This window comes from Dromiciops gliroides, chromosome 3, assembly GCF_019393635.1.
Source record: "Dromiciops gliroides isolate mDroGli1 chromosome 3, mDroGli1.pri, whole genome shotgun sequence".
NCBI classification, from domain to species: Eukaryota; Metazoa; Chordata; class Mammalia; order Microbiotheria; family Microbiotheriidae; genus Dromiciops; species Dromiciops gliroides.
In genome coordinates, this window is record NC_057863.1 from 597,276,789 (window position 1) to 597,300,340 (window position 23,552).

The 23,552-nt window shown below is 43.9% G+C and overlaps 1 pseudogene; it reads right to left on the reverse strand.

Moving 5' to 3' along the window:
• LOC122748125 overlaps nucleotides 1-18,642 on the reverse strand; it is a 40,365-nt pseudogene extending 21,723 nt beyond the window's left edge.
• Between the last annotated feature and the right edge of the window lie 4,910 nt (nucleotides 18,643-23,552).

The window sequence follows — 23,552 nt, forward strand, 5'->3', positions numbered from 1 at the left end:
CTGATGATGATGACACTGATAATAATAGGTAGAGGTCTTCACACTGAAGGAGAGAATGCTAACATTTGTGAAAGCACACTGTGGATCAGCAGTATCGCTGGGATTGCAGCAAATTCAGAAGTAGCTGGTTGAGTCAGCACCAAGGCTGGACAACTGCTGAGCTGCCTATGACTGTGCTGCATTACTCAGCTGTCTCTGGCTTGCAAAGGCAGCATATATTTGAGGCATTTAAAGGGGAGAAAGGACATTTATCAGCTGTTAGTAGGTCATTATTCTGCCTTTCCAGAATCTTGGCATCTTTGGGTGATTTTAATTTTTCATAAAATGAGAATCAGACCCACCCAAGTAACTGGTAACCCCTAATGGGGTTTGGTCAGAGTATGGGTCTATTTTGTCTATGGTTCCATAGATATGTCCCTCTGTGTTCTCCCTGATGGTCTGTCTAGCAAAAAAAAAAAAAAGTCAGCTGGGGAAAGTGTGTTGTGTCATAACCTAGGGCAATGCTTAATAAATATCTCTTCTCATAGCAGTTTTCCATTAGGTGTTGAGTCTGTGGGGGAAAAGGCATTTCAGAAACTTCCCAGTGGCAAAAAATATTGGAATCCAGGGGATGAGCATCAGTTCGGGAATGGATGAACGAGTTGTGGCATATGATTGTGATAGAATGTTATTGTGCTATTAGAAATGATGAACCACTCCAAATTCAGAAAAAAACAACTGTAGAATCTAGATGCAGATTGAACCATACCATTTCTACTTGGTTTTGGTTTTGTTTGTTTGGGGTTTTTTTGAGGTTTTTCCCTTTTGTTCTGATTCTTCTTTCACAACATGACTAATGCAGAAATATGCTTAATGTGATTGTGCATATATAATCTATATAAGATTGCTTGCTGTCTTGGGGAGGGGGAGGGAAGGGAGAGAGGGAGAAAAATTTGGAACTAGAAATCTTATAAAAACAAATGTTGAAGGGCAGCTAGGTGGCACAGTGGATAGAGCACTGGCCCTGGATTCAGGAGGACCTGAGTTCAAATCTGACCTCGGACACTTTACAATTACTAACTGTGTGACCCTAGGCAAGTCACTTAACCCCAATTGCCTCACCAAAAAAAAAATGTTGAAAACTATCTCTATGTGTAACTAGAAAATAATAAAATACTTTTAAGATAAAAAAAGAAATAATGAGCCAGGTAGTTTCAGAAAAACCTGGGAAGACTTCTATGAACTGATGCAGAATGAAGTGAGCAGAACTAGGAGAACATTGTATATAGTGACAGCAACATTGTAATGAAGATCAATTGTGAAAGACTTAGCTACTCTTATCAATACAATGATTCAAGATAATTTTAAAGGACTCATGTTAAAAAATGCTATTCACCTACAGAGAGAGAATTGATGAACTCTGAGTACAAGTTAAAGTATAATTTTTTTCATTTTGTTTTTCTTGCTTTTTTGACAATATGGTTAATATGGAAATATATTTTGCATGATTTCCCATGAATACTTGATATCATATTGCTTGCCTTCTCAGTGGTTGAAGGAAGGATGTGTGTGTGTGTGTGTGTGTGTGTGTGTGTGTGTGTGTGTGTGTACACTCGCATGAGAGAGAGAGAGAGAGAGAGAGAATTTGGAACTCAATAAAAAAGAATGTTATAAAAAAATAATAAATAGAAAAAGTAGAAGAAAAAGAAGGAAGGAAGGAACTTCCCAGATTGCACTTCTGATATAGCAAGTATTTGACACACATTGTTACCCTATTACCTTAAGGGTGTCCCTGAGAGGCCTTAACATACCACTGTAGAGTGTTGCCCTGCTCAGGCATTAGATCTCTTCTCATTCTGAGATGCTATTCTATAACAGGACCAGGCACCTAGGGATGGTGGTAGTGGCAGTAGGAGGGCAAAGGTCATTAGAGATTCAGTACTGCTGATCTCTGAACCCAGGTAGCCAAGCCAGCTACAGCACCCTGAAAGATGTCAGGGGCCCAAAGGCCTGATGTGGGACTTCAGAAATCAGGGGACTTTAGTAAAAAGAAAGATGAAAGCCCTGGTGGCAAAGTGAGGTCCTTTGGATTTGTTTGGAAGCTGACTACAGATCAATAATATCTAAGGTCTGGGGCTAACTTAGTCACAGGGCCCTTCCTGGTTCATCCGAGTTCATTTCAACTCTAACAATCTATGAAAATAGCCATTTAGAGGAGGAGGCTGGGGCTCCAGGTGAAGTGAGTGATTTATCCAAGGTCACACAGTAACACATAGATGACAGGGTCAGAATCCTCCCACGTATGTCTCCTGGCTCCTAGGGCAGCTCTGTTTCTGCATGTTGTGCTGCTCTCTCTATTTTGCCCGGCTTCTTTCCCTCTTCTTGGTGATTCGAGCCGTTGTATTTGGTCTCTTTGCTTAAAGCCTCCTCTGGGTTTGTTCTGAGTCCCATTTCTATTTATAGTGCTTCATTACTGGGCTTGAGCCGAACTGGAAACAATCAGCCTCATTTGACACAATTCCTGCCAATTCAATTCTCTGTCCACACTCAATGCCTCCACTTCCCTTCCTCTCATTCTCTTCTAAGCCCTCTATAATCAGAATTTCAATCTTATCACTAAAATGAAAGTGTTCTCTTGAAAGTTACCAATTGCCAAAACTGATGACTTTTTCTGTGTTCATCCTTCTTAGCCTCTCTGCAGTATTGGACGTAGTTAATCATTCTCTCATCCTTGATCCTATTTCCTCTCTGGGTTTTTGTAACACTGATGTCTCTTATGACTCCTCGGGCTTCTTAGTTAGAAACTCCATTTCATGATTCCTAACTGGCCAAGGGGTTGTTCTGGGTCCTCTCACTTCTCCTCGCTGTATCCTTTCATTTTAGCTCCGTGGGTTTAATTATCTTCTCTATGCAGATCACACACACACACACACACACACACACACACACACACACACACACCCCTAGTCTCTCTCCCTAGATCCAGTCCTGAATCAATTTCCTGTCGGGAATCTTGGACTGGATGTCCCTTAGGTATTTCAAACACGGTGCGTCCAAAACAGAACTTCTTATCTTTTACCTTAAACCTATTCTTCTTTCGAGGGTCTCTGTCTCTAACAAAATCACTATCTTTTCAAGCATCCAGACTCTCAATGTCAGAGTCATCCTCAGCTCTTCATTTTCACTGGCTTAACACATCCAGACACCTGCCAAATCTGGTTTTTTCCACCTCTACAATATCTTTTGAATCAGTCCCCTCCTCTCCACTGACAACCAACCTTATCACTTCTTGCCTAGACTATAATACCTTCCTATTTAGTCTCCCTGACTCAAATCTCTCCCTACTCCAATCCATCCTCCACTCAACTTCCAAAGAGATTTTCCTAAAGCATAACTCTGTCTATATCACTTTGCTACCGAATAAAGTACAATGGTTCTCTATTATCTCTAAGATCAAATATGAATGCCTCTATTTGACAGGTAAAGCCTTTTATTCCTCGTCCTATCCTTCCATTCCAACTTGATTACACATTACTCTCCTCCCTGCCCTCTATGGTACAAACTGGTATTCTTGCTGTTCTTCACACATAACACTAATATGCCCCATCTCTGTGCCTTTGTACACTGTTCCTCCCTGCCTTCAATGCTCTCCTTCTTTGCTACCACCTCTTGGAGTCCCTGGTACCCTTCAAGACTCATCTTGGGTACTGTCCCCTCCTGGTCCCCCTAGATGATAGAACTTTCCTTTTCAATACTATCCTGTGAAAGGCAGGGAATGTCCCCCCCCCCCACCGCTACATCTCAGTTGATATAAACAGAGAAGCTTTGAAGTATAATCATAAGTGGGGGCAGCTAGGTGGCACAGTGGATAAAACACTGGCCCTAGATTCAGGAGGACCTGAGTTCAAATCTGGCCTCAGACACTTGACCCTTACTAGCTGTGTGACCCTGGGCAAGTCACTTAACCCTCATTGCCCTGCAAAAAAAAAGAAAAGAAAAAGAAATATAACCATAAGGCATTAATGAAATATTAAATTGATAATATATGTGCATGCATATATATGTAATATATCTATATTTTATAGGGCTCATCCCTTTGTGAAGTGCTAATACTTCTCTGATTGAGTCAAGAAAGGAACAACTCTACTGACTAAGCAAGCAAATTAGCTCTCTCTCTCTCTCTCTCTCTCTCTCTCTCACACTCTCTCTTTTTTTCCAGGGCAATGAGGGTTAAGTGACTTGCTCAGGGTCACACAACTAGTAAGTGTCAAGTGACTGAGGCCGGATTTGAACTCAGGTCCTCCTGGATCCAGGGACAGTGCTTTATCACTGTACCATCTAGCTGCTCCTAGCCATGTCTCTTAAGGTTTTTTGTTTGTTTGTTTTGGTTTGGTTTTTTTGTGTGGCAATTGGGGTTAAGTGACTTGCCTAGGGTCACACAGCTAGTAATTGTTAAGTGTCTGAGGTCGGATTTGAACTCAGGTCCTCCTGACTCCAGGGCCAGTGCTCTATCAACTGCACCACCTAGCTGCCCCTCTCTTAAGGTTTTTGTTTGTTTGGTTTTTTTTGGTGAGGCAATTGGGGTTAAGTGACTTGCCCAGGGTCACACAGCTAGTAAGTGTCAAGTGTCTGAGGCCAGATTTGAACTCAGGTCCTCCTGACTCCAGGTCCAGTGCTCTATCCACTGCGCCACCTAGCTGCCCCTCTCTTAAGGTTTTAAGTAGCTAAGACCTGGATGAATTTCAGAAGTCAAAATGTGAAGATATTACAAGTCAAAGAGCAACCTGTGGAGGAGACTCCAGCCACAGAGAAGAAAGGTCTTTTTTTTTCTCCTCCCCTCGACCACCATTTTGTCCATGAAACTTCTAAGGGGAACTATTGGGCCAGTAAGATATATTGCATCCAGTGAGAAGCACAGATGTACACTTCAGACAGACACAGAGAGAGGCAGTCACCTGAGAAAGGAGACAGGTTCAAGAAGCATGTCCCCTGGAAATAAAGAAGAGAAGAACAGACCCTGGGTGCCCAGTGAAGACATTTATTCCAGAAGAGATATGCTACACTTCAGGGAATCTGCAGAAGGATTCTACAAAGAGAAAAGGGACACCTAAGCCTTCTAACTTCCAACATCAAGAACTGTGAATTGTCTTTGCCACAAGCATATCCTACACATGTGCCTAACTACCATTGTAGTCTCAACCTGATTCCATTTTTCCTTTGGATACTGTATGGAAGTGTGTACACATATGCTTTATGAAGGGTTTATGAAAGAAATGTTTTATAACTGTTGTTCTTACTTTACCATTTGTATAAATGCTAATTGTGCTTACTGGCATAATTATTCATGGAGAGTACACTAATGGGGGCCTGTGAGCTGTAATGTTCAGAGTGCAGCCCCACAGAAATATAATCCTCCACCCTAAGGTAGTAGCCACCTTCTGGGAACCCAACCTGAGAGTAGGAGAGCAAATTAGGAGAGTAGCACAGAGGCCGTGTTATTCTTGTATCCATTTTCTATAGATAAACTCAAAGAGTAATTGCTAATAGTTTAATGCAAGTGTGTAGGGAGTCTCTAATGGAATACTCCTGAGAACTATGCTTGATCTTGTGCTATTTAACATTTTGATCAATGACTTGGATAAAGGTATAGATGGCACACTCATCAAATTAGTGGAAGACACAAAAATGAGAGGATTAATTAACCCACTGCATGACAGGGTGATCCCCAAAGACTATTGACAGGCTAGGTCATTGGGCTGCATCTAATAAGATGAATTTCAATAGGGATAAATGTAAAGAATCGAACTTGAGTACCCCAAAAGTCCATTTCACAAATATAAGATGGGGAGGCTTAGTTAGGCAGCAGTTGTTCTGAAAAAGATATTGGTGGGAGGCGGCTAGGTGGCGCAGTGGATAAAGCACCGGCCCTGGATTCAGGAGTTCCTGAGTTCAAATCTGGCCTCAGACACTTGACACTTACTAGTTGCGTGACCTTGGGCAAGTCACTTAACCCCCATTGCCCTGAAAAAAAAAAAAAGAAAAAAAAAGATATTGGTGGGAAGGGGCACACTCAGTGGACTGCAAGCTCAATGTGAAGCAGCAATGCAATGCGGAAACAAAAATATTGAATGTCTTGGGAGGTATGGCTTCCAGGAATAGGAAACTGATCATTATTCCACTGTACTCTGCCTCACTGGACCATCTGGAGTGCTGGCTGCCACTCTGGGCACCATAGTTTAAGAAGAATATTGATAGGCTGGAGACTTTCCAGGGAGAGGAAACAAGGATGATGAAGGACCTTGAGTCCATGACATAGGATGATTGGTTGAAGGGAACGGGGATGTTTCATCTGGAGAAGAGTGAGGGTGGGGATGGCAGGATTTGATAGATGTGTTCAAGGATCCCAAGGGTTGTCACCTGGGAAGGAGATTAGGCTTGACCTGTTTGGTCCCAAACTACAGATGTCAGAGGTCATGATTGAAAGCTAGAAAGGAACAATTTGAGCTCCATGTCAGGAAAAATTCCAAATAAGGAAAGCCATCCAAAAGGGCAATGGGCTGCCTCAAGAAGTGATAGTACCCCTCCTAGAACATCTTCAAACAGAAGATAGACAACCACTTATTTTGTATATTATAATGGAGATTCCTTTGTTTGTGGGTTGGACTAGTGGTTCCTTCCAACTCTCAAATTCTGATTCTATTATTCTGCTATGTATTTCACATATATATATACACATATAACATGCATATGTGCATATACAACATGGATATATACACATACACATGCATGTGTCTAGATATAGACATTATACACACATACATACACACACACATACATATATATATATCCTGCCTCCTCCATTAGAACACAAACTCCCTGAGGGCAGGGAACTCTCATTTTATCTTGATATCTCCAGTCCAACCACAGTGTTTGACACATAGTAGGTGCTTCACAAATGCTTGTTGATTTAATATTGAGTCAAGTCAATTGAATTCAACTCAATCTGCTTTAGACCAGCTCTGATTATTAAGAGGTTTTTTGTTTTTTTTTCCTTTCTTCAAACCTAAATCTACCTCTTTGTAGCTTCCACACATTGCTCCCGGCTCTGCCCTCTGGGACCAATCAAAGCAAATCTTATCCCTGTTCCACTTGACAGCCCTTCATCTATGTGATGCCCCTTCCCCCACCTGGCCTTCTGTCGTTCCCCTTTTCCATGTTTCCTTATCCAATTCCTTCAACCAGTCCTTTTATGGCAAAATCTCCAGTCCTCTCGCCATCTGTCCCAGTCTCCTCTGAATATGCTCCAGTTTGTCAATGTCCTTCCTAAAATAATAACTGACTTTTAGGCTCATATATTTAGACAAGGAAAGGGAATTGAATTTATATGTTGCTTAAGGTTTGCAAAGAGTTTTATACACCTGATCTCATTTGAGGTAGGTGCTGCCTAAGAGGAATATTGTATCCCCATTTCACCATTGAGGAAATCGAGGTTAAAGGATTTACTTATTGGTCATGTAACTACCAAGTATCTGTAGCAAGGTATGAACTCAGGGCTCTCCTAACCACAGGGCAAATGATCTTTCCACCTCACCCAGCCACGACTCCATAATTGAACATAATATTAATAACAGTAATAACTAGCATTAATACAGAGCTTTAAGGTTTGCAAAGCCTTCTACATCAGTCATTTCATCTGATCCTCACAACCAACTTGTGAAGTAGGTGCTATTGCCCCTATTTTACAATTGAAGAAATCAAGACACACAGAAGTTGCGTAACTTGCCCAGGGTCACACAGCTAGTAAATGTCTGAGGCAAAATTTGAACTTGGGTTTTCCCAACACCAAGTTCAGCATTTTTGCTCCCTCACTGTGTCACTACCTAGTTGCCTAAGGAGTCTGGCTAAGGTAGAGGTGAGAGGGTCTATCAATGTAGCATGATGCGACAGAAATACTGTTAGATTTGTAATTAGCAGGATGAAGGAAAGAAGGGAGGAAGGGAGGAAGGAAGGAAGGAAGGAAGGAAGGAAGGAAGGAAGGAAGGAAGGAAGGAAGGAAGGAAGGAAGGAAGGAAGGAAGGAAGGAAGGAAGGAAGGAAGGAAGGAAAGAGGGACCTATCTTTTCTTCCACTTATTACCTATTTGACCTTAGGCAAGTCACTAAACCTTTTTGTGCTCAGTTTCCTCATCTATAAAATGAAGGGTTTGGATTAGCTGGCCTCTGAGGTTCCTTCTGGAACTAAATCCATGAAATTTCTCTAGCCTTAGAAGCAGCACTTCTTCTAGTGAAACCCAAAATCACCTTAGCTGATCTGGCTGCCTGATCACACTGTTGGCTTCCTAATAAGCTTGGAGTCCACTAAGATCCACAGATCTTCTTCCTGCCAACTGTTGTCTCTCACCTGTGAACCTGAGCTACCCCTAAGAAAGATGAAGATTGCAAAAGGGCATTCCAGCCTAAGGGAATGGTATAAACAAAGACTTGGGCAGAGGAAATCATTGGTGCCTGCCCAGTAAACAGTCTAGGTAGAAGGGGTGCCTTGAGTGTAGTGAACAGAAGGCTGGCAAGGTAGGTCAGAGGCAAATTTATGGGAAGGCCTTTGATGCCAGGCCAAGGAACTGGGATCGATTTTGCAAACAACAGGAGCCACTGAAAAGTTTTTAATCCAAGGGGAAACATTCTAAGAAGAAAGTACTCAGAGCTTCACAAGATTCAATTGTGACCCCCTCTTGGTGATCTTTGCATTTAAAAGGAAACCTTAAACCATGACAGCTTTCCCCAAAGACTAAAGGTATATAATGCGGGTGATGAGCGGGGCCCCAGCTATCTCTGTGGTTATATACCCTTCCAGTGACAAAGAGGGACTTTTCATGGGATCATGCAATTAAGAGAGTTTAGGATCATAGGATTTAGAACTACAAAGGACCTCAGAGATCATCTGGTCCAATTCAACCCCCTCAATTTACAGATGAGGAAACTGAGGCCCTCATAGCTTGGGACTCGACTAAGGTCTCACAGGGTCTCTGAGGCAGGATTTGATTCCCGGTCTCCTGATTCCCAATTAAATGCTCTGGGTTTGGAAACAGAAGAGGACAGGGCAGAGAAGAGCAGGGCAGGGTTTAGACAAGGGGGAAAGGTCAAGGAGATGACGTGAGCAACGACACAAAGGTGGGGAAATGCTTTCACCTTCAGAAAGGAGAAGAGTGCCCAGCCCATGGAAACTCTTGGAGGCTAATCTACAGAGTTTAGATGGTCTACCTTGGAAGCATCAACCACACTGGGATTTAATTAACGGGTGCCGGCTTTATCCTTTCCTGTTTCCTGCCCATTTCAGAAAACTAGAGGCATAAAAATACCTCTGAGAAACCAGCGCATCAGGCAGTTTTCCTGGCTGGAATGAGATGCTGCAGGGGGAAGAGGGAGGAGGGGGAGGTGGGAACAGAGAAGCCCAGGGTTTTACAGCTTTAATGAAACACTGCTTGGCCAAAGGCCACTGAGGTTAATTCTGAAGGAAGAGGGGGGGGGCTGGGTGTGGAGGTGAGGGTTAGGAAAGAGGACCCATTCCTCAATATCCCAAATGCCTCTCCCTGCCGGGAGTCCCACAGCATCTGAGACCTCCTGCATTCAGCACTGAAGGACGGGAGGTCCCCCGTACAGCTATCTCACCTGGGGACTCTAGCAACCCCCGGTGAACCATTAACATCTCAGCAGGAATTAGCTAATCAGATTAGCTAAAATGGAGAGCTACTGCTGAAGGGGCTGAGACTTCAGAGAGAGGTCATGAGCCATAGGATGTCAGAGATGGGGGTGGGGGGGGCCTTAGAACACAGAATGTCAGAGCGGGACCTTGAAACAGAGATTTGGGCACCCGATAAGAACTTGAAAACAAAGAACACACTATGTCAGAGCCTGCATTCTAAAAGATATGTCAGTGCTAGAAGATAGAGAATGCACAATGTCAAAGAGGGGGAATAAAGCAGACTATTTGCACTTTGGTTGTTGCTTTTTTTCTTCTTGTTCTTGTTTATTCTTTCTTGCTTTTTTTCACCTTTTGTTCTGATTAATGTGGAAATAGGTTCACCATAATAGTAATGTATAACCTATATCAAATTGCTTGCTGGCCTCAGGATTGGGGAGGGAAGGGAGGGTGGGAGAAAAATTTGGAACTCAAAAAATATCTTTACATGTAATTGAGAAAAATTAAAATTTTAAATTGAAAAAAAAAACCACATAAAAAAGAGGGGGAATAGAACACGGAATGGAACATGGATTATCAGAACCAAGAGGGACCTTAGAATCGAGAACATCAGAGTTGAGGGGGTGCTGAGAACAGAGAAGACAGAGTTGAAGAACTCGAGGACTTAGAACTGAGAATATTAGAAGTGAAAAGACCTCTCATAACACAATGTCAATCTTCTTACCCATGGGGGCCCAGTAGATTGGAATCTAAAGCAGTGTGCTTGCTCATAGCTGAATTCACGATACTATGGGAGAAGGATAGTAAGGAGGTGAGGAAGGGTTCTTTTTCTTCGGGAGATCCATTCATTGTGTAACTCCCAAAGTAGCAAAGGGCATCATTGATTTCACTCAGCTTCCAGCCTCCCCATCTTCCCTCAGTTGATCTTCAAAAGAAGGTGAGGGGAACACATCCTGGCACTGTCTCCTATCAGCCCTAGAGCTTATCTGGGGACAGGCTACAAGTTCTTGTCTGAGAGCTAGCTCTGACTGTTAAAAGGAAAATTCCCCATTTGGACTTGCACCCTAATTAACAAGGCGCAATTCGGGACAGAGAATTAGAAGGATTTTATTATAAAGGTCAAGGTAGCAACACGTTGATGAACTGATCACTGCGGATCAGCAATGGCTTCAAGGTGAGGACAGCTTTTATAGGTAACTTTAAGACAATCCAGATATTTCACCTCAGCAACAGAGGTTGGGCCCTTGAATCTCAGTTCCTGCCCAAGGTAGCAAGAACGTGACAATTTGCAGATAGGAGGTGCGTGACAAAGAGCAGGTAATACAAAAAGCTACACATGGTGTCTCCTTCCCCCACCAAAGCCCCTCCCCCCCCCACGCTGATCGATAAGCTGGGCTGGAAACAATGACAAGCTGAGTCAACATAACTTTCAACAAGACCGTACCATCTCCTGTGGCCAAGAGGAAAAGGATGTCTAGGGGTTCAGCCCCCAGCTAAAAACCTTCCCATGACTCCCCCAGCTCCCCGAAGAAAGCCCAAACTCTCCCTTATGCTACCATTCAAGGTCCTTCAGAGGCTGGACACTGGTCTCCCCCTTTTTACCTAAATGTACTACACTCAGTTTGTTCTCTGTGGCTTTGCTTAGGAGAGCTGCTCTCATCTTTCTGAGGGAGAGATTCATCCAGAGGCCATCAAGATAGAGAAGGGGGGTGTAGAAAAGGAATTGTAATAGTTGCCCATGTGTGTAGTTCAAATTCTATAATATTTTACAGTTAAGTGCTGGGCTTGGAGTCTGGAAGACCCGAATTCAAATCCTGCCCCTGACATTTACTGTGTAATGCTGTCACTTAGCCCTTCTGAGACTCAGGCATTCCCTAGGACTTATTAAAGTACAGAGGGGTTATAATCTATACTGGAGGAAGTTCCCCCAACAGGAATTCCACCCCTACCCATTCCCAAATGTGGAGTAAAATCACAAGTCCTTTGTATCATCACTTGTGGTTACAAAGAACCTCACTTCAAGAAGGACCCATGTTATAATAGAAAGAGAGCTGGGGGTAGCTAGGTGATTTGTGTATCGAGCACTGGTCCTGGAGTCAGGAGGACCTGAGTTCAAATCTGACCTCAGACACTTATTAGGTGTATGATCATTAACACTTAGCCCCATTGCCAAAAGAAAGCAGGAAAGATAAAAAGAGTGGGCAGCTGTTGTCAGGAGAGTCCTGGGTTTAAATCTCAGCTTGGAAATTTACCAACTGTGTGACCCCAGCCACTACATCACTGAACCTCTCTGAACTACAGACTCCTCTTCTACTTTCTTCATGGGGCATTTTTGAGGAAAGGACTTGGTCAAATTTAAAGTGCCATGGAAATATGAGATGTGTGTTTTGATCTCATATAAGCCTTATAACAACCCCAAGAAGTAGACAGTAGATGCTTTTTAATCACCATTTTATAGAAGAAAAAGTTAAGGCTGAGAAATGCAAAGCTACTTGCCCAGGGTCACACAGCTTGTAAGCAGGAGAGCCAAGGCTGGAACCCAGATCTCCTGATTCCAAGCCTGCCCCCTTCTCACTATATCACAATGTGTCTCCTAAAAATCCCAGTTGTGGGCATGTAACCTGAAGGCCCCAGCAACAGCTGTCTCTGTCTCTGTCTCTGTCTCCCTATAAAAATAGGAACTCAATAAATGGGTCATCCTGCTTCCTGACCCCATGTCCTTCAGACACTGGTAAATTGGTAATGAGGATATCAGAGCAGCCAGGAGGCACAGTGTTTAGAGCACTGGGTCTGGGATCAGGAAGTTGTGAGTTCAAATCCAGCCTCAAACACTTACTAGCCATGTGACACCTGGCAAATCACTTAACCCTGTTTGCCTCAGTTTCCTCATCTGTCAAATGTGCTGGAGAAGGAAATGGTAAACCACTATAAATTCTTTGTCAAGAAAACCCCAAATGGGGCCACAGAGGGTTTGGACAGGACTGAAAAAAGACTGAACAACAAAATGAGGACATCACACATGAGACCTTGACCTCCCTCCCCTGATCCCCTCCCCATATACCCTGCAATCCAGTGACTCCGGCCTCCTTAAAGTTCCTCACACAAGACACTCCATCTCTCAGCTCTGGGCCTTTTCACTGGCTGTCCCCATGCCTGGAATGCTCTCTCTCCTCATTTCTACCTCCCGACTTCCCTATAAGTCCCTGCTAAAATCTCCCTCTTTAATACTGGTGCCTTCCCTCGGTTGCTTATCTCCAATTTTCCTTTATCTATCTTGTTGGTACATACTGATTTGTGCGTCATCTCCCCCATTAGACTGTGAGCTCCCTGAGGGCAGGGACTGTCTTTTACCCTTCTTTGTATCTCCGGGGCTTAGCACATTGCCTAGCATAGGGAAGGCACTGAATAAATGCTTATTGACCAACAGAAAGAAAATACTTCGAAATAAAATCAATGTACCTTTCAGCCTTTCCAGTCTTTCTGGAAAGAACACTGAACTTGGAATCATGGAAACCTAAATCAAGCCTGGACTCTGCCCGTCCTCCCTGTTTGACCTTGGGTCAGTGACTCCATCTCTCTAGGCCTGTTTACTCATCTGTAAAATGAAGGGCATTGCATGAACATGGAAAGATGTTTAACATGATTGTAAGGTAAAACCCATATCAGATTGCTGGCTGGTCTCAGGAGGGAGGAGGGGAGGGAGGGAAGGAGAAAAATTTGGAATTCCAAAAAAAATAGCTTTACATGTAATCGGAAAAAAAATTTAATTAAATTTAAAAAAAAAAGAAATGAAGGCGATTGGACACATTCAGCCTCTGAGGTTCCTTCCAGAGCTATGATAAGCCTCTTCTAAGCAACAAGTGTTTGAAGCTGCTCAGACCTTCTATTTTATGGTTTAGTGAGGGAGGAAGAGGGGAAAGACAGAGATGGAGAGAGAAAGAGAGAGAAACGGAGAAACAGAGAGAAATAGACAAAGACAGAGAGACAGAGAGAGAGGAGACAGAAAGAGAGATAGAGAAAGAGAGACAGAGAGAAAAAGAGAGAGACAGACAGAGGAGACAGAGACATAGAGATGGAGAGAGAGAAGACAGAGACAGACAGAGAGACAGAGTTAGAGGGAGAGAGAGGATACAGACAGAGATGGAGAAACGGGGGGGGGGGGAGGAGGACAGAGAAAGAGAGACAGAAAGAGACAAAAAGAGAGAGGAAGGGCCTTAGTCATTGACCCCTGGCTAATAAGTTGCCTTAGGGAACTCTTGAACCCATGTCTCCTGACTGAATTCAGGGCTCTTTCTCCTGTGTCACAATTCCTCGCAGAAGAAATAAAATAGAAATTTCAAACCCTGCAAGAGAGAAGCCCTGAAATGAAGTGATTTCAGTCTTCTAGCTCATTCCTAAAAAACACTATGTATGCAGGAAGCAGCATAAAGTATTGGAAAGAGCCCTGTCTCTGGAATGGAGGACCTGGGTTTGGATTCTGCCCCATTTGGGGTTTTAAAGATACTGGAGTGATTTGCCATTTCCTTCTCCAGCTCATTTGACAGATGAGGAAACTGAGGCAATCAGGGTTAAGTGACTTGCCCAGGGTCACATAGCTAGTAAGAGTCTGAGATAGGATTTGAACTCAGATCTTCCTGACTCTGCTGTGCCCCCTACCTGCCTTACTGTCTTTCTCTGAGTTTGACCTTTTTTCTCATCTGTTAATTCTTGCATTCAGCAGGTACTTCCTTGGAGCTGAGCATACAAAGTAAAAAATGAGACAGTCCTGGCTCCTGAAGAACTTACATTTTGCTAGGGAAGGGATCAATAAGTACACAGAGAAGTAAAATACAAAATGATCCCTGAGGTGAGAGAAGGCACTGACAGCAGAGTATTCACTGGCCACCTGCTTCCCCCTCCAGAAATATGCCTGCTTGTCCTTGCTCATTTTTCCTCTCTAACCCTAGTCACTGAAAACTACTATTTCTACTCTGATGAAAAATCATTTTGATATGAAATTATTCCCATTTTATAGGTGAGGAAACCAAGGTTGAGAAAAGTTAAGTGACTTGTTCAGGGTCACACAGCCAGTGTCTGAAACAGAATTTGAACTGACCAAGTCCAACACTCTACCCATTGCACCACCCAGCCACTGCCCATTGGAATTTCATAGAATCCCAGAATTCTAGAATGTCAGAGCTGAGGGCATCAGGGGCCATTTAGTTTAATCTATATCTGACTACAAATCCGTTAAGACATAGAGATTGTGGTGAGTACAGTGGGAAAAGCGCTGGCTCTATATTTAGAGGATCTGGGTTCGAATTTCACATCTGACTTTTGGGGAGAACCTTGTGCAAGTCACTTAATTTCTGTGAGGCTCCTCATCCATTAAAAAAAAATATAGGATGGTATCAGCCATTCTCTGAGCTACCTTCTAGCACTAAATCAGTGCTTCTCATATAGACACTAGTTGGAGACATCCTGTGATGGGAAATTCATTACCTTCAGAGGCAATCCATTCCACCTTTTTACGTGGGAAGAAAGGAAACGAGCATTTAAATGCCTTCCATGCGCCCGGTACTGTGCTAAGCACCTTAAAAATATTATCATTGATTGTACAAATATAACCTATATCAGATTGCTTGCCATCTTGGGAAAGGGGAAGGAAGGAGACAAATTTGGAACTCAAAATCTTATAAAAATAAATGTTAAACTATCTTCACATGTAACTGGAAAATAATACTATTAAGATTGAAAAAAATATTATCATTTGATCCTCACAACAACCCTGGGAGATAGAGGCTATTACTATCCTCATTTTACAATCGAGGAAACTGAGGCAGACAGAGGTTAAAAGATTCATGCAGGTGAACCTGCACATAGTGACTGAGGCTGGATGTAAACCCTGAGTTCAAATGTTCCTGCTTATAATGCCCAGCCTTTGCTCTTACTTATGCCCTTATAAAACTGAAATAAATCTAGCCAGCTCCAGCATGAGAACCCTATCTTAGCTAAACTTAGCATCTCACCCAATGTTCAACATAACAATAAATGCTTAATAGATTGCTCACTTAAATTCTTCCCTCTGACGCCAAGTATAACCTCTGCTCTCTTTGACCCATGACACCTCTGGTTCCCTATTGTGTTAATTACTCCCTGTGTGACCATGAGTAAGCATTTAGCATCTCTGGGCCTCAGTTTCCTCATGTGTAAAACAAACAGGTTTCACCAATGGATCTCTAAGTTCCTCCCTAGCTCTAACATTTCCTATTCTCAGATCTTTTCCAGCTCAGACATCCCCTCTATATTTAAAGCTATTTTAATTCATGCTTTTTTTTGTTTGCCACAGTCATTTCCAGATATAGCAATTACCCTCCACCTCAAATATGAGCCTTGTAATGAATCCAGCCTGCACATGGACATGTGTTCACCAGTCTATATACCTGGAGTCCTATACCTCTTCAACAACCTCACTTCCTCTCTGGGGCAAAGCTTGGTCTTGACAATCAGCGAGTCATCTGTGCTCTATTGTTCTGACATTTATTCATTCAAATTATGTAGCATTCAGTTTTGTTTTATTGTTCTGACAATCTATATTCCAAGATCTCTCAGCTTTGACATTCTGCCTTCTAAGGGCCCTGCAGGCACCGACAAATCTGGTTCCCAACATTCCCTGATTGAGGGATAAGATTGGGTCTGTGTTTTGTTTGACTTGCATTAGGCTGTGTGGGAAGCCCCTCGGATGATGCCCCCTTCTCAGAGGGAAGTGATCAGGGGCTGAGGGGATCTGAGTGGCCTCCATGCCGACCTGGGCAGCCACTGGTTAATGATCTCGTTCCCATCAGCCTGTGACAACAGGAACCTGCTAAATGGGTCACCTTGTAACTCGGAAATTCTATTCTTGGAGCCCTCCTGCTTAGCTATTTTAGGAGCTGCAGAAAATGGGCTTATTTCACAGCTTCCTTCTGGGAACTAGTCCCTGTTACCTTTGGCCTTCAGAGGCCTGGAAAGGCTGAGGTGGGGACAGAATCCGCCCTGGGGGCTCCGGGACCAGGACATATCTCTTTATTCCTTCTCCTCTTGCACATTCTCCAATATTCCTGTAGAGGTGACATCAATGTCTGCTCACGGTCAGCCTGAAGAGAAAATTAGGTCAACAGAGGGCTGGAAATACATTAGTGAAGAGGCTTAGCCACACACCCACACACTTCACTCTGGTGTTGGCGATGGGGCAATGTCATGGGCTGATGGTCTACTTAAGAACCCCGGGTATATTTTAGTACTTGGAGCTATGGCTACCTCCCACTCCTTCACCTGCTGGCTCTATCCATCAGCAATGCAGGGGGTGCCTACAGTTTAGAGTATTACTCTGATTTGCCCTAGGACGGTGACAGCTCAGCCTTTTGGACAAGGCTTCAATGTGTATGAGGACAAAAGTCATTGTGATGGCGACAGCATTGGGATTCTTCAGTCACAGGATCTCAGAGCCTAAAGAGATTCAGAGACCACCTAGTCTGGCCTGTACCTGAACAAGAATACCCTCCACCATTTATTAGATCACAGACAAGTGTTCAGCCTCTACCTGAAGGCCTTTGGCGATGAGGAACTCATTACCTACAGAAGCAGCCTATTCCATGTTGGCAAAACTCGGGTTATCAAAAAGTGTTTTCTTATATCTAATGGAATTCTGCCTATGTAACTTCCAGCCAGTGCCCCCAATCCTGCCCTTGAGAACCAAGCAGAGCGAGCCTGATCCTTGTTCCACACAATGGCCCCTAGGATGCTTGAAGACAGACACCTTGTCCTCTGTATGTCTTCTCTTGTCAGGGTCAAACATTCCTGGTTCCTTCTTCTGATCTTCATGTGATCTGGTCTTCAGGCTCCTCCCCATCTCAGTCACTCCCTTCTAGAGATGTTCACTTATCAACGCACTTCCTGAGATGCAGCTGCTTGTATGGTGGGTGGGCAGGGCAGAGGACTCCGGGACTGCCCTTGATCTGGGAGCTCTGGCCTAGAGGTCTTCAAATACAAGCCAGACGGCCATTCAGATGTGGTGAAGAGCAGGGCCTTGTTCAGTGAGGGCCCTCGGGGTTCCTTCCAGATCTGAACATCGGTGGGTACTCTGTGACATTATGTGAGAGCATTAGCTCTGAGAGCTGTTCAGTTGCTCCATGGACCCTTAATGAGCTCAAAGTCAGTATGGAGAGCATAGGATTTCCAGCTGGAAGAGCTCCTCAAACCCGTTTTACAGTTGAAGAAACTGAGGCCCAACAAGGTCACGCAGGCAGTATATGGCAGAGCTGGGACGAATCTAAATCATAGGACAGTAGGGCAGCTAGGTGGCGCCATAGTGCATGTAGTGCTGGCCCCGGACTCAGGAAGATTCATCTCCCTGAGTTCAAATCCGACCTCAGACACTTACTAGCTGTGTGACCCTGGGCAAGCCACTTCACCCTATTTGCCTCAGTTTCCTCATCTGTCAAATGAGCTGGAGAAGGAAATGGCAAACCATGCCAGGAAAACCCCAAATGGGGTCATGGAGAGCCAGACAAGATTGAAAACCAACTAAACAACAATAAAGGATAATAAATTTAAGACTGTCTGGGACAAGGGGCAGCTGGGTGGCGCAGTGAATAGATCACCAGCCCTGGAGTCAGGAGGACCTGAGTTCAAATCCGGCCTCAGACACTTAACACTTACTAGCTGTGTGACCCTGGGCAAGTCACTTAACCTGAATTGCCTCACAAAAAAAAAACAAAAAAAAAACCCAACCAAACAAAAAAAGACTCTCTGGGACCTCAGAGACTGCACCTGTAAAAGGTGTCATCCTTGACTCCTCACTTTGACCCCCCCCAAAGTCTAAGCAGTTAATCAAATTTTGCCATTTTTATCTCCCAAATATCTTTCATGACTGTCTCCCTTCATACAGCCTCCACCTTAATTCAGATCCTCATTACCTTCTCACATGTTCTTCAGTCATTTCAGTCATGTCTGACTCTTTGTGACCCTATTTGGGGTATTTGGGGTTTTATTTGACAAAGACACTGGCGTGGTTTGCCCTTTCCTTCTCCAGCTCATTTGATAGATGATGAAACTGAGGCAAACAGGGTTAAGTGACTTGCCCAGGGTCACACACCTAGCAAGTGTCTGAGGCCGGATTTGAACTCAGGAGGATGAGTCTTCCTGACTCCTGATGCTCTGTGCACTATAGCGTCCCCTAGCTGTCCCTTTCTCCCACAGACTGTTAATAGCCTCCTAACTGCTCTCCCTGCCTCAAGTCTCTTTTTGCTCCGATCTATCCTCCACTCAGTTGCCAGAATGATTTTCTTAAATCACATCTGCCTATATCGCCTCTACTCAATAAACTAAAAGGGTTCCTCTTACCTCCAGGGGATCAAATATAAACTCTTCCACATGGCATTTAAAACTACTCACAACCTGGACCCTTCCTCCTTTCCAATCTTCTTCCCTTTATCCTTTTTCCATGTAACATATTCTGCCCTGCTTTGTTCTGCTCAAACAGGACTCTCTGTCTCCCTCCTCCATGCCTTACTGGCTCCCCCTCATACCCAGCATGCTCAGCCCCTTTTCCTCAGCTTCTGTTTCCCTGGCTTCCTTCATATCTCTAATCAAATGCCATGTTCTATAAGAATGTCTTTCCCAGTTCCTCCAGCTGCTAATGCTTTTCCTATGAGTTGCTTTCTCCCTAGTCTGTCTCTGTCTCTGTCTCTGACTCTGTCTCTCTCTTTCTCTGTGTGTCTGTCTCTGTCTCTCTGCCTCTGTCTCTGCATGTGTGTCTCTCTTTGTTTCTCTCTATATTTATCTATCTATATATAGAGAGGTATATATATATATATATATATATATATATATATAGAGAGAGAGAGAGAGAGAGAGAGAGAGAGAGAGAGAGAGAGATCTTATGAACTCCTTTGGGGCAGGGACTGTTTTAATTTAATATTTTATTTTTTCCCAATTACATGTAAAAACAATTTAAACATTCTTTTTGTTCAAATTCTGAGTTCCAAATTCTCTCCCTCCTTCTCCCCTCCTCATTGAGAAGACAAGCAATTTGACATAGATTATAACATGTGTAGTCATGCAAAACATAAACAAGGACTGTTTTTGCCTTCCTTTGTATCCTCAAATCTTAGCACAGTGCCTGACACATAGTAAGAACTTAATAAAAGGTTTTTAATTGAAACTAAGGCATAGGGGGGCAGCTAGGTGGCGCAGTGGATAGAGCACTGGCCCTGGAGTCAGGAGTACCTGAGTTCAAATCCGGCCTGGCCTCAGACACTTAACACTTACTAGCTGTGTGACCCTGGGCAAGTCACTTAACCCCAATTGCCTCACTAAAAAAAAAACAAAAACAAAAACAGAAACTAAGGCATAGGGGGCAGCTAGGTGGTGCAGAGGATAAAGCACCAGTCCTGGATTCAAGAGGATCTGAGTTCAAATCTGGCCTCAGACACTTGACACTTACTAGCTATGTGACCCTGGGTAAGTCATTTAACTCTCATCATCCCAACAAAAAGAAAAGAAAAGAAGAGAAAGGAAAGGAAAGGAAAGGAAAGGAAAGGAAAGGAAAGGAGAGGAGAGGAGAGGAGAGGAGAGGAGAGGAGAGGAGAGGAGAGGAGAGGAGAGGAGAGGAGAGGAGAGGAGAGGAGAGGAGAGGAGAGGAGAGGAGAGGAGAGGAGAGGAGAGGAGAGGAGAGGAGAGGAGAGGAGAGGAGAGGAGAGGAGAGGAGAGGAAAGGAAAGGAGAGGAAAGGAGAGGAAAGGAAAGGAAAGGAAAGGAAAGGAAAGGAAAGGAAAGGAAAGGAAAGGAAAGGAAAGGAAAGGAAAGGAAAGGAAAGGAAAGGAAAGGAAAGGAAAGGAAAGGAAAGAAACTAAGGTATAAATTTGTTCAATGCCTTGCCCAAGGTCATGCACATGGGCTTCGGATTTGGGTCCTCTGACTCCAAATCCATTTGTCCACTACACCACTCCTCTCTGATGAAGGTGGGGTCCTCCTACCTGCCCTGACAAGATGGTGTGCCAAAGTTTCAGGCACACTGGGGGGATTAAGCAAGACTGACTTTATACAACACTGTGGTCCTGTCATTGTTCACCCTTAGCATCCTGCTGTTCTTAGCCTGTCCCTGTTTATCATCCATCTACTTCTACTACCTACCACTGCCAACCAACAGCCACCATAGTCCCAAGAACAGCAGTGCCCTGCTCCCAGTTGCCAGGGAAGTCACCTTGTTCCCATGGGCCCTGATGGCAGCCACTCTGAGCCCTCCAGCTCTAGCCTCCCCAGCAGCCACCGCTACTCAAGACAGAAAAGTTCTCCATACTAAAGTCATTGGCAATGTCAGAAACGAGTAGGGTTTTGTGAACAGAAAAGACCTTAAGGAAGCCACATTACCCTGAGCCCTGTGAACTCTTCCAACCCAAACGTCCTCCATGGGTTGTATCCTATTAAAATTCGAGCTCCTTAAGAGGAGGGGCTGTCTTCCTTTTTCATGGGCAAGTCACTTAGCACATGGTTGTTTGTCCTTCATTCCAAAGAAGACTAATGGCATCATGGGGGGGAATGTCTTGATTTCTATGGAATTGGATTTAAGTGAGGCAGAATTGCATAGCTGCCAGCCTCACTCTCTCTTCCAGAGTCATCAAAGTCCAGCGGCAAGACAAAAATTCATTCACTTACTAAGGGGAAAAAATCCCACCCAAAAGGTCCCCATATTCAGCACTTTAACTGGCCAGAGTGTTAGGGTATAGCCCACTCCACGGGGACCCCCTGCGTGCTTCTCTTTCCCTCATCTTCTGTCTCTTCCCCTTCTTCACTTGGCTTTCTCTTCAAATTCCTTCCTTGGCCCATGCTCATGGCTGGCCCTCAGTCAAATTGGGAAGGTGAGGAAATTTTCCCTTAATGCCCACCCTTCCTTCTCTTCCTACTCATGCCCCCCCCATTCCTTCCTCATGGTATTCCCCCACACACACACACTTCAGTGCCCAGTACTGTCAGCATTGACCTCTTTGCCAAAATGATCCCTCCTCTCCCTTCCCCTAATCAAACATCCCATGTCCTCAAGTGCCCTGCTACCAACCAGCAGAGGAGAGGGAAGGAAGGCTTACGGACTTATTCACACTAAGGTGTAAATGACCTCTAGCAAGGAGTCTTAACTAGAGGTCCTTGAATTTGTTTTAAAACATATTCTGATAACTATTTCAATATGATTGTTTTCCTCTGCAACCTTATATATTTCATTTTATGTACATTTTGAGAATTAGTCCTTAAGCTTCACCAGACTGCCAAAATAAAAGTACATGACATAAAGAAAGTTAAGAACCTTTGAATTAGGGAATTTACATTTTAAAAGTGGAATCTAAAGAGAGCAGTATTTAATTCCAAAGGAATGACTTTCTAAGGGTGCATTTTGGACACCAAGACAGAAGGATGTTTAGGGGAAGTAAAAGCCCTGTGGAGCCCTTTAAATCACCAGTGCCTATCCTGAAGATTACCATAAGAAGCAGAGGGTATTTTTAGCCTTGGTCACAAATGAGCTAGGTTTTAGCAGATGTGGATGGTCGCCTACACAACAGACACTGATCTACTTCTTGTGTGTTATTGGGCATCATTGTTGACTGTGTCTGTGTCTCACTCCCCTAATAGACTGCAAACTCTATAAGTGGAGTGACACTATGGATTCAATTCAATAAATGTTCATTAAACATTGATGAAATAGCCAAGTGTTGATGTATTAAAAGGATGCAGTGATGCCTCAGAGGTAAGAGAGATCCCTACAGGCTAGAATGGTCAGGGGAGGGTTTCTGAAGAAATTAGGACTTACAGGATGGTGAGGATGTACAATGGATAGAGAGTTATGACCTCTGTGTGCCTTGGTTTCCTGATTTGTAAATAATAACACCTACTGCCCAGGGTTATTGTGAGGACCAAATGACATAGTGTTGTAAAGTGTTTTGTAAACCCTAAAGTGCTAAACAAATGCCAGCTGCGGTTATTGTTATTAGATGAAAATCCCAAGCAAGGAATGATAGCTATTGATAAAAACCCATTGACAGGCAGCTAAGTGGGTCAATGAATAGAGTGCTAGAGTTGGACTTGGGGTTATGAAAACCCGAGTTCTGATCCCACCTCAGACATTTATTAGCTGTGTCCCTGGGCAAGACTTAACCTCTGTCTGCCTGTTTCCTCGTCTGTAAAATTGTACTAATAATAACACCTATCTCTCAAGGTTGTTAGGAGGATTACGTGAGATCACACGTGTAAAGCACTTTGAAAACCTGAAAATGCTCTATGGATGGTAGCAGTTATTATACTCAGAGCTAGAAGGGACTTCAGAGGTCATCTAGTACAACTTGGGCCTGGGCAGAACTCTGGTCTGTAATTTCCTTGCCAAGTGGGTATCCAGGGGGCAGCTAAGTGGCACAGTAGATAAAGCACTGGCCCTCGATTCAGGAGGACCTGAGTTCAAATCTGACCTCAGACACTTGACACTTACTAGCTGTGTGACCCTGGGCAAGTCACTTAACCCTCATTTCCCTGCCCCCCAAAAAAAGACAAGTGGGTATCCAACTTCCACTTGTTGACCTTTAGGGATAAGGAATTCAGAGCCTTCCAAGGCAATTATAGAGTCACAGGATACAGAGCTTGAAGGGACCTCAGAGAATGTCAGGTCTGAACCCCACATTTTTAAGATAAGGCTCAATGGGGGGAAGAGATCTGGTCAAGGTGATACAAAGCACTGGATCATAGAGCTGGGATTTGAAATCAAGGCTTCTAGCTCCAAAGCTGGTGCCGTCCCCATGATGCCCCATGGCTCCCATGCTCCATCACAGCTGCCCAGACAACCCCTTTCGGTGATAATCCAGTCGACTTTGGGATTCTC